Below are 12151 nucleotides of genomic sequence, written 5' to 3' on the forward strand. Positions count from 1 at the left end.
CTTGCTTGCTTTCATTTTCCTCTTCCACCTGTACAATGCAGCATCAAAACACACAACAGCTCTTTCAAAATAGCTCTGTGGACTGCAGCAGAACAGTAATACATAGTCTTGTAAACATTTTCCCTAACCAGGTTTGAAGATGGATCAGAAAGTTAGCAAGTTGTGTATAGTCTGAAATACTTAGCTCTTGGTAGACTAAAGCAACAGTCCCTAAGCATGATGTGGATTGCAAGAATTGTATTCTGCTAATGCAGCTTCTTGATGGTCCTTACCAAAGAGTGAAAGCTTATCATTAACTACTCTACAGTGGTCTACTGGTGTTGGCTGATTGATAGATTTTTGCCAGATTTATTTTAATTTGTTGTAGCTAGTATGGGACTAGTGCACCATATGATGTCATGCTCAGCATATGAAGCTGGGTGAAGAAGGAAGGGAGGGACATTCAAATTGATGGCATTTGTCTTCTCAAGTAGCTGTTTCATGTGATGGAGCCCTGCTTTCCTGGAGATGGCTGAACACCTGCCTGCCCATGGGCAGAATTGAATGCGTTCTTTATTTTGCATTGCTTGTGCATATAAATTTTGCAATTACCATCAATAGTGTCAATTGTGATTGTTACTACAACCTTCTGATGTTTCAGTAGGACTACCTTGTGTGTATCCCATTCAAGGATTCTTTATCTTCAGCACTTTCTACATGACATTGAGCTTGCTTTTTTTAAGCAAATTGCCTAAAAGACTTAACAAATGATGTAAACATAGTTTTCAGAAACATATGTCATCAAACAAGAGACACTGATTAAATAAAAAGTTAAATGTGGAAAGACTGTAGATTGTTAATATGTAGTATAAGTTGTGTCATTCTTTTGTTGTCTTTTGTAGAACTACTTATATTGGGGTATTTTTTCATAGGTTAGATAAACATGTTTTTGTGTTGGCTTTGGGTTTTGGTTTTGTTTTTGATTTAAGATAAGTTGTGTTGGCTTTGGGTTTTGGTTTTGTTTTTAAGGTAAGTTATAGGGGATGAAAGATACTAAAGAATATCCTTAGATGAAACAAATTAATAATGTGTATGGATCACAACCAGCAGTCAATGTTGGAAGACGGTAACGATGTCATGGTTTAACTTGGCAGGGAGCTAAATACCACAGAACCATTTGTTCACTCACGCCCACCTTATAGATGAATTTGTGTTACTAATTTCTCCTACAAATATAGCCAACATCAGAAATCTCCCAGGCATTTTCACTTTAAGCCCTCTTATAAGACCTAAATCCTTTCCTCGTTTTTACCATCCTCTCTCCTTCATTGAATACACTTCCCTTAATCTTTGTGAAGTAGTAATCTATTTAGGAAGTTTTCTTTTGAACCACCAAGATAGCAAATTGCCTGCAATAGCAGGGACTGGAATATCCCTGTCTTGTATTTCTGTTTAATGAGAAAATTGATGGTAGCGGACAAATAGAAGAGACCCATCCTTTATTTATAAAATGGGATTATCAAATAAATCCCTCTTGGATTTAGTTCTTGCAATGATTTTGCTTCCCCCCCCACCTTAATTCAAGTAATTTTATTCACCACTCAAAAATACATACTTTAAATATTTTACGTGTTTGTGTTAAAAGAATGCTGAAGTTGGAAAACCAAGAAGTCAAGAAGATACAAATGGTTAGAATTAAAGCTGCCTGTCAGTCATCATTTGGTCCTCTACATTGAGGTACATACTTTAACTGCTGGATCATACAGGGAGTCTTCTATATTCAGAAAAAATACCACTCACAAAGATATTTAAAGTGAAATATAGGAATTTAGTTTAACTTAATGCCTAAATTCCAATCCCAAATCCCGCTAAAAATCCTCAAAATCCTTGTGTTCATGTAGATCTGGAAATTATTTGGAGAAATGTGCTTATGGGCTTGAACGTACATGGCAGGCAGAGGTTTGGTCTTTGCTTCTGCAGTGTAACTGCATTGTATTCAGTGACCATCTACCGTAAAATATGCAGTAATCTTGGGGGCATGATGAAGGTACACAGTGAGAATCAGTAGCTTTCTGGATCGGGATTTTATTCTGCACTCATAAATGTTGAGCTCCTAACTCCACCATGGCTTGTCTTCAGTGGTAGAGATGGCAGATGATATAGAATAAAATTGAAGTTTGGGAGAAAGCATAATCTCCTCAAACTTTTTGAATGACTTCTCCAGTCACATAAAGTTCATTGCTATCCCGCCATCCTTCTTCATTGGCCATATTTTCAGATAAAATTAATGTGTTAGACTGGGAAACTAATTTTTACAATGGCATTTATGCCAGAACTGTGGATAAGCACCTGCAAAGATTTCACCATGTTTGTCACTTCCTTTCAGACATTATAATAATTCCAACAGAAGCAAACCTGCCACAGAACTCTAGTGATCATTTGATAATTTATCTTATTCTCACTGTTCTTCAGTGTTTGCCCCTTACCTTGTTCTGAAAACAGGATAAATACTTTCTGGTAGAATTTATTTTGGTGGTTGTTTCAGTATTAGTCAGTCAGCTGGGATATTATAATCTCTGTTTCAAAATGCAAAAATTAAAAAACACTGACTGAGGGTCAGCATTGTCTATTTAGGTGGAATATCCATGATGAACCTGAAAGAGGTGCAAGAAGAGATGTTGTGTTCCTGCTGCCTTTTGCTGTGTAGCAGTACCAGTTACTATGCAAAAAAGCAAAAGCTGCATAATCCATTAAAAAGGTTCAAATACTGTTCTTGCCATAGATAGGTAAAAGTCTGGGATCAAATCTCACATTGATCCGTAGAGGTGTTCTCTTTCATCAGAAACTGGCTCTGGTCATGATCTGGTTTAGCTCATTAATTGGAAACCTCTTAACATGAATGGTGATCTCTTTCACATATAGCTAAAGACAAAGTTAATATACAAGAAGTGATAATGTTATATTCACATTTTACCCTTTTAGTTTTAAACTAGAGTTTTAAACAGAGTTCAGAAAATGCACGTGCAGGTGTCACACAGGTGAAGTTTTCTCACTGGCATCGTCACATTTTAACCTTGCTTTAAATAATGCAAATGAAAATTAGACTTTGTTGTGAAGCATGAAAAACAGAGCATTCTAGATCTCAGAATATGCATATATTTCTGGCCAATGAATCTAAAGGATATATGAAATAAATTCTTGGAAAAATACATCTGTAAGTTCAACTGTCTCTCTGTTCACCATTGCAGGAACTCAGAAATTTTCTCTTCACATCCAAAACCAAATCATATGCCATGTTAAGTCTCTTGACAGTTGTCTAATAAAATAGTGGACAGTTGTTCGCAAACAGCCCAAGTGAACTATTTCTCATCTAGTCAGTCTGACAATATAAAAATATTCTGCCTGCTTCCAAAGCTGAGTGAACAGTTTGGCAGAAGTTACATCTAATTTGTCTGATACCAACACTATTTCAAACAAAATCAAACGAAATGTGTCCTCCCTTCCACGTAACCTGCAAGATTTAAAAGTTTTCTTTCTTTGTATTATTTCATTCTCTTCTGGTCTTATAGCCTGGCAATCATTGAGCTATTTATCGTCATCCACTTACTACTTCTCGGTTGCTGGAACAAGTCTACTTTTTGTAACAAAACGGAAAAGTGTATTAGACTGGTTTAGATTAGATAGACGGCATGCACCTGACAGTACAGAATAATTTGGTTGTGGATTTACTTGATCTAAATTAAGTGAATACTTTCTTTGACCAATCAGACTTGATAATAATGATGCACTTCACGGTGACTAAAATCAGTTTTCCCAGGACAGCACCATGTGATTTCATCTTCTAAACTAGGTTAGCAAAATGCTCCATTGCTCTTACCCCTGACAACTTTATTTTCACATGTTCAGTTTTGCAAAGCTCAAAAGGAATTCTGAAAGTTCTCTGTCTCATAAAATCTTAACTAGATCTCTCTCTAGGAAAATTATTACACTATAATGTTCCCAGAGAATGGAAAATAAAATGGACAAGGATGACACGGTAATTAGTATAAACAATTGTCTTCAATAGAAATTGCTAATAGGCACACGTGGTATGAGAAATTTTACTTTACACTCATTTTAAGTAAAAGATTGGTGTTGTAAATGAGGAAGAAACTGTCTTACAGTATTGACCTAATGCTTAAAACTGATTTTAGATTATTCTGAAGATAAGGACTGTTTACTTTGGGGCTTACTTTAAATTGTGTTTTGACAAAACATCAAATAAAATCTCTTGTGCTAGTAAGAATGGTTTCAAGGAAGGAAGGTTTACCAGGTGCAAGTCCAAGCCTTGTTAAACTGTGTGCATGAAAACAAGCAAAACCATAATATAAAATATGCCATTCCCCAAAATTCACTTAAAAGAGTTAATAAATATTAAAAATTGATGCGCATATGCTAGGAATGGATACCAGGCACAACTCTGTATTTTGTAGACCATTCTAGATGAGGTAAGCAGAAATTGTTATTGCTAAAATCATGATGATGATTACATCACTCATTTAAGTAACTATTTCTTAAATATTTATTATCAGTTTCACTAAATAACTACTCTTTTCCCATCCTGGTTTTGCTCCTTTCAGTCTTCCCCTGGTGAATACCTCTTTTTCATGGTGTAATGTTGCAAACAGTAGCACTCACAGTAATACTATCAGTACTTACACTTAAAATCATCACTTCCATAAGCAGTTGAAAAGACCCAGTGGTACCAGGCTGGTATACCAAGAAGATGCTTAACTTTTAACAAAACTGTTTTCTTCTAAAGTGGCTGCTGTTAACTTGTCCGATATTAAATTTTGTCATCTATCATTCAAATTAACGGTACAGCGTATTTTCAAATTCCAAGACCTTTATAAAACTCCTGCAAGTTCAGCCATTTCCTTAACAGGGTTTCATTTAAAATGTGGAGAGAATCATTCCCTGTCCTTCTATTGAGATGGCCTACCCCAACTACAATGGTGCTATGCCCAGTGTTCAAAAACACACTGAGTGCAAATGTCATATCCAAAAGACAAGGTCACTATTCATGAAAACTCAATGTAGGGTCCTAATTCAAAGTCCATTGAAGCACTGAAATCCCTGGAGAAAAAAATTTTTAAAAAAGTACTGATTGCTGGGACCATGGAGAAAGCCAAGAAATGCAAAAACTGTGTTCATTACAGTACTGCTGTATAGAACATTAAGGTACATTCATTGCAATGAATGCAAGTAATGGACAATGGAAAACCCGTAACAATGTCCTTAGCAGAGAGAATAATTCTCACAGTGTAAGTGGGGTTGAGGGAGAAATTTGACAGAGAAGAAGGTCATATAGCACATGATTATCAGCTTCTTTTGCAACACAGAGGGTTATTTAATAGAAAGCGCATGGCAGATTGTGTCAGGAACAGGAATCTCTGCTGCTGGAAACAAAATGAGATAGCAGAGAAGGTGGACCTATAGAGTGTTTTAAAGAGGGTAAATGCAAAAGTAAATTATGGAGTCAGTGGCCAGACTAAAGAAAGGTAGAAAACAAGTTCTGAATGACAAAACAGAAGATAATTCTAGTGGCAGCATGTCAGCCCTCAAAAATAGATGCTGATGAAAAGAACATAATTCTTAAGACAGAAAGTAGCCACAGCATCGAGAGCCTTAGTCGCAATGTGTTTTCCTCCCTCAGGATTTCAGGGAACTCTAAAAGAAAATTGTATCACATTCTAGTAAGGGACTCATGAAGAATAATAAATGAAACAAGTCAAAGATAACACAAAGCTATTAAGTCTGGGAGTAAAATATTCAATTAAGCATTTAAAAGTTCCCTATAAGGCCTGACATTTATGACTGCAGGTTTTTTTCAGTATCTAATTTCTCCTTGCAATATACATGAAGACATCAGATCCCACATATGCAGGAAACTGCCTGGTAGGAATGATGAAGGTAGAGATATATCATAAATTCCAGTGTGCTGTAGGGCTGCAGGTGTACATGTTTGTGTCTGTGTGCTCTTTTATCTGTTCATGAGCCACAGATGATAGGTGCATATTGGGCACCACCTGGCCAAACAGCCTGTGGTGATGGCAGACCTGTTCACTCTTACATGACAGTGACCTGGCTAGAATGATTGATCAGTGAAGGATCCCTACTTCTGCAGGCCAAGAGGGTTCAATTTCACATCTTTTAAGGTCTGGGAGTGTGTCCTCATCACCCTAATTTTCAAGCTGCAGCCACTTCTAAGATGGGGATACTGTGCATTTCTTGGTTTGAAATGGTGCTCCTGCAAGCAGTTGCTGCTATGGCAAATGATACTGAGACTGAAAAACCAATGTTGATTATTTGCTGTATAAATTTCCAGAGGGATTAACAGATTGATCTGTCTCACTGCATGGTTAGCTGAAATGCAGGAGGCAGTGGAAGTGTGCAGTTACAGACATGGTGGGGAGGTTGGCACTCTCAACATAGCACTGTCCCACATAGGCTTGAAGAACTTGGGAAGCCTCACTGCCGATGGGTAAGCGAGAGAGAAAAACTATTTTATGATTCTATGTTTTATCACGTTGAACAAGTAGGGAAAGGAAAAAAGAACAAATGAGGTAAATAGTAAACCAGAAATAAACAAACAAACAAAAAAACCCCCAAGTGCTAGAAGGTGTGTTTTCAACAACACATTTAACAAAAATATTTTGTGTTATGCTTTATTGAAGAGTAACAGAACTACAAAAGGGAGCACATGTGGGATGGGTAGATAGTTACGAGGAACAACTGGTATGACTGCAAATAGAGGTAAGCACAAAAAACACTCTAACACAGCTTGAAATCTTTCAGTAAGGAAGCCTTACAGAGAAAAAGGAACAAAAATGTATCAAGAGGTTTTTATGTTTGTGCATCAGAAATTGAGAAATATCTACAGAAATATACCTTGTTGTATTCTGATAGGTGAATAAAAGAAGAGGCAGAGAATAAGTATGTCCTTTTATACTGTGACAGAGACACCCAGAACCAGAGTGTAGAGAAATATATGAATATGAAGATATATGCATGTATGTGGCAGTATTAGTTCCAGACACATGAACTCTTACTACCTGAGACCTTTCATTGTTTGAAAAACAATTTTACTTGACTTATTGTACTTGATATTTGACTTCTATTAAAAAACAAAATCACACACTGTTAATTTTGCATACGGTATTGATAGCATTTATTTTTTAAATCCCAAAGAAATAAAGGCTTACTTGTAGCAACAAAGATGTTAAGCTATAGTTTTTCCACATAAGATGGACATTATATGACTGTCTAGAGGACATATATTTTTTTATGAAACAAGTGCACACACATCATCTGAATATATGACAAATTGAAAGTCTCATAAAAAATGATTTTTTCAGATGTTACATGAAAGGGCAGCTGTCCTGGAAATCCTAAGTATGATACCTGTTTAGTTTTGGTGGAAGACTTGGTGTATATATTGTCTAACAATCTTTTTCTTTTTAATTTTCCAGTAGCTTTAAACTTCTGGTTTCATATATAAACTTCTGCCTTTCATTCAATAAGAATGCAAACTTTCCCTCTGAATGACACTTGAAAGAGAAAAAAGGAAGAAAAGCAAGCAACCACTATCTACCTTCATTGCTTGCCAATACCACATTTTGTTTTACTTTCCTTTTTTGTTTCAGGATGTCATAAAGACAGATATGTATCAGCAGAAAAAAATATAGTTCGTAACACTGAAAGTCAATGATGCAGATAATAGACATTCAGAATCTCTTTGCAAAAAAGTACACTGTCCTCATTGTCAGACCCAGATGTTTGCAAAACCAGGAAACTGTATGGTAAAACAAACAAACAAACAAGCAAACAAACAAACAGCTTGAAGGAGAAGTCTCCTTAGCTGGATTTATTAGGAAGATCTTTAATTTACCGTATGGTGGCTTAGCTCTTCCAAAAAGCACAAATCTGTGGATTCCCTTCCTTCCTTCCTTCCTTCCTCCCTCCCTCCCTCCCTCCCTCCCTCCTTCCCTCCCTCCTCCCTCCCTCCCTCCCTCCCTCCCTTCCTTCTTCCTTCCTTCCTTCCTTCCTTCCTTCCTTCCTTCCTTCCTTCCTTCCTTCCTCCTTCCTTCCTTCCCTTCCTTCCTTCCTTCCTTCCTTCCCTTCCTTCCTTCCTTCCTTCCTTCCTTCCTTCCTTCCTTCCTTCCTTCCTTCCTTCCTTCCTTCCTTCCTTCTTCCTTCCTTCCTTCCTTCCTTCCTTCCTTCCTTCCTCCTTCCTTCCTTCCTTCCTTCCTTCCCTCCTTCCTTCCTTCCTTCCTTCCTTCCTTCCTTCCTTCCTTCCTTCCTTCCTTCCTTCCTTCCTTCCTTCCTTCCTTCCTTCCTTCCTTCCTTCCTTCCTTCCTTCCTTCCTTCCTTCCTTCCTTCCTTCCTTCTTCCATTAGTCACATCATGTTTGTAATCCAAGCTGATCTTGACTGTCTGCAGACAAAACTTTTTGGACATAAAACACAAGCTAATGCAAATAACTATAGGGCTCCTTTGTTCACTTCTACTGTCATAGTAAACCAACAATTGTTCGATATACTCAAAACTTCCTGCCATTAACTTTTATATTCTTTTTTAAGAAGGCTTCTCCATCAATAAAGATAATGATAGTTGACAAAAATACATCCCACAGAAATAAATATTTTATTTACCCTTTGATCATTATTAGATGATATGTGTATAGTTGTGTTTTCAGGAAAACTGTTGTTTTTGTAAGTTGGCAAGCCATTAGCTCTTCTCCCTCTCAGGCAAGTAAACTAGAAATCACCTGAAGATACTACAACAACCTTGGATTTTTTTTTTTATTGCCATTTAGTTCTCTCTACTCTTCATTTCTATATCCAAACAAACAGATTTCCTTGACTCAATATTTCAGAAAAGTTTAACTTTCATATCTCCAGTGATGTATGGGAATTGCAAATATTAATAACCCTGTCACTTAGAGTTATGACATATTTACATGCCTTTTTTATGGCAATTGATATTTCCCTGGAAGCAACACTCTTGAAATTTATGAGCTAGTGAATGAAGAAAAATAACCAGCAAATTAGTTGTAATGTAGACTTACTGTTAGTTTTGACACTGGCAAATAGTGTTTTCAGTACAGGCAACAGGATCATTAGCCTTTGTATGAGGCATCTGTGATATTGAGCCATATCCTGAGGGAACATTAGCCTAGTCTTGCCTTCAAGCAAAACTTTATCAACAAAACCCTTTTCTTACTGCTATTTTGGTGGTAGTGGTGGTGGTTGTGGTGGATTTGGTGCTTTTTATATTGCATGTTGGAGATGTTCAGATCTTCAGACTGCTAGCCAGTCTTACTTGTCAGTTTTAAATACCATCTGAAACAAGCAAGGAACTCATCAATCCTTTGGAAATGGATGCTAATGTAATATTTAATCCATTAGACTTTATGACTTCGTTCATTAATTTCATTAGCAAAGATATAAAATGCAACAACCTTTCATTTTAGGTCCAGACCATCTCCATTAATATCCCTTGGAAATGACTTCGTTGTTTTTGAAGTTTACAGCTAGAAGCAGAAAGCTGAATTTATGTGTGCTCCTGTCAAATTGAGTTTGTAGCAATGCTAATTGTTAGCTGGAAGGTCAGGTTCTCTAAGAAATATTTTCTTTGTCTGGTCTAATCATGGCTTTATGAATGTAACCAGTCCAAAGTTCTGTTACCTGTTCATTCCTCCTACAGGGTTGATCAAACTGCAGTGTTGGTTGTTTGAAATCAACACACTGGAAAAACTGTATTGACAGGTGCAGTTAAGCCTATGCTTTTGATTTAGTCTCTAGACCTTGGAAAGGCAACAAAATTTTTAATCTGTGTATGTAACAGCCATTTAATTTTATTACATAATAATAATCAACCTTCCAACAAAGATTTTCAGAATCAGAACCGTATTTAGAATTGCTTTAGTTGAAGATTTCATTAAGACAATACTACTTCTCTCACTCCTGCTGGACACCTGAGGTGGGGATGAGTCTTGTTATTTGCTATCTAAATGCCAGAAGAATTAAACCCTCTTACCTAATTCCCCCTGCCCCATCCTTTTTTTAGCTTATTATCATAGAATGAGACATTTCTTCAATGCTAGAGGCTGAGATATCCCTCCTGGTAACTCAAAATTTAAGCTGACATTTCTTGTTTGTGACTATGGATCTTTACACTCATTCATTTTTCAGGTGTGCCAGTGGAAACTTACATACCTTTGACATTTTGCATACACTGCTGATAGAACAGACAGAAGGTTCAGAGTGAGCTGGGCTGTACCTCATGAATTGAAGGAAATCTGGATTTAATAATATATCTGAAAAGATTTAGAGTAGTAGTATCTAGTGCAAAGATGCCTGGAAGTCAGAAACTTTTTACATTGATCCTGTTACTGTAAGTTATTTATCAAGTTATTTTCAAAGGAAGCAGTGAATAAAGTTTTTTAAAATTATTTTTATTTTTCAAAAAACTTGTAGCTGGGAGTAGGGGAATATTCTGGTATCTTAAAATAGGCACTCATTCACAATGTCCTAACATAAATGTAAATTAATATTCAATGGTAAAAAGAAGCCTTAATGTATTTTCAAATTTTTAATTAAAACACGAAACATAAAACAGATAAGGAGGTATGGAGAGTATCCTGGGCACTTAGTCATGTTACATGCACGCAATGTTAAGCATTAAGTATGGTCTCTACCACAGAGGCACAAGTAACACATTTTTAATCTTTCCACAGGAGGAACCACCATGTATTACATACTTATGTCTAAAGAATCAGTTAAATAAAATCCCAGATCCCACAGACATTTTAGTAACTTCACACTTCCTGAAATTAATGGGTCCTTCTACAAGGAGTTTCAAGTTGCTGTTACAACCATTTCCAGGAAAAGTCTGCTATAATATTCTGTGTGGCCTCCTGGATGCTTGATTGGAGAAATTTCCTAAATAAGTCTTTTCATCATCTAAACCTGGGCCATGCGCCTGTATGGTATCAAGGAGTGAATCTCTGATAGTTTTTTCTCATAGAGGGAATAAGATGGTGTCTTGTAGGAATTTTTATCTACTAGAGGTTCTCTGCACAAGAAACTGGCCATTGTTTACAGTACACTATGGATTTTCTATTTTGAATTGTTCAATTCGTGTAACGAAGGAGAGAATATAAGATCTCACAGTGTACTTACTGTGTCATAAAGGGCAAGGCAACATTTAGATTGCATATTTGAATGTGTCAAATTCAATTTAATTCTGAAAACTGTTTTGAAGATTTTTGAATAAATGAGATACAGCCTGAAGGATATAGAAATAAAGTGCAGAGCAAGGTCTGCAAGCAAGATTTTTGTTTTTAACCTCACAATTTGAGAGACTCTCCTTGCACATACATCATATAACAAAAATCTAATTTGGTGAAAAGCCGGTGTCAGACTTTGTTATAAAGCTATTTCAATACAATGTGCTGTAAACCACAAATCCTCAAGAACATTTTATTTAAACCAGCTAGCAATGTTTGAGAAATGATAATTACCAACCTTCATGAAATGTAGGTTTAATTTTGCCTTAACATTTGATAGCTTTATGGGTCTTTTCTTCAAGCCATTTTTGTGTTTCTGAAAAATATCAAAGTGACAGTGCAAGAATCTAACATCTTTTATCTAGACACTGAACAAACAACACCCACAGCAGCACTGTAGGCTTCCTGACATTGCCCTGTCAAAGCATCGTCTTCAGCTCCATTTTGGAAGAATCAGTGGCTGAGGTTGGTGCAGTTCATCTTCTGCTTGTTCAAACCTCTGCCTCTTTACTGAAACTGCCAGTCAAATGTACTAGTCACAACATGCCTAAAATTGCAGTGTTCAATATAATCCAGCAGAAAGCTAACAATTAAAGCAAAAGGTGTTGCTGTTAATTTGCCTAAAATTGTAGAATCAGTCTAAACCTGAAACATCTCACAAATACCTTATCAATTCCCTGGCTTATCCAGCTCTTGTGGTAATTGGGCTACCTTCCCTGGAAAAGGCTGGCATATCATAGAATTAAATTTGTCCTTCTGGATGGTAGGGTCTCTGATAAGATACGTCTTATCACCCTAATGAATGAAAGTAGAGGGAAAGTTGAAAAGATGACTGTGATG

The sequence above is a fragment of the Strigops habroptila genome, chromosome 2, assembly GCF_004027225.2.
Source record: "Strigops habroptila isolate Jane chromosome 2, bStrHab1.2.pri, whole genome shotgun sequence".
Taxonomy (NCBI): domain Eukaryota; kingdom Metazoa; phylum Chordata; class Aves; order Psittaciformes; family Psittacidae; genus Strigops; species Strigops habroptila.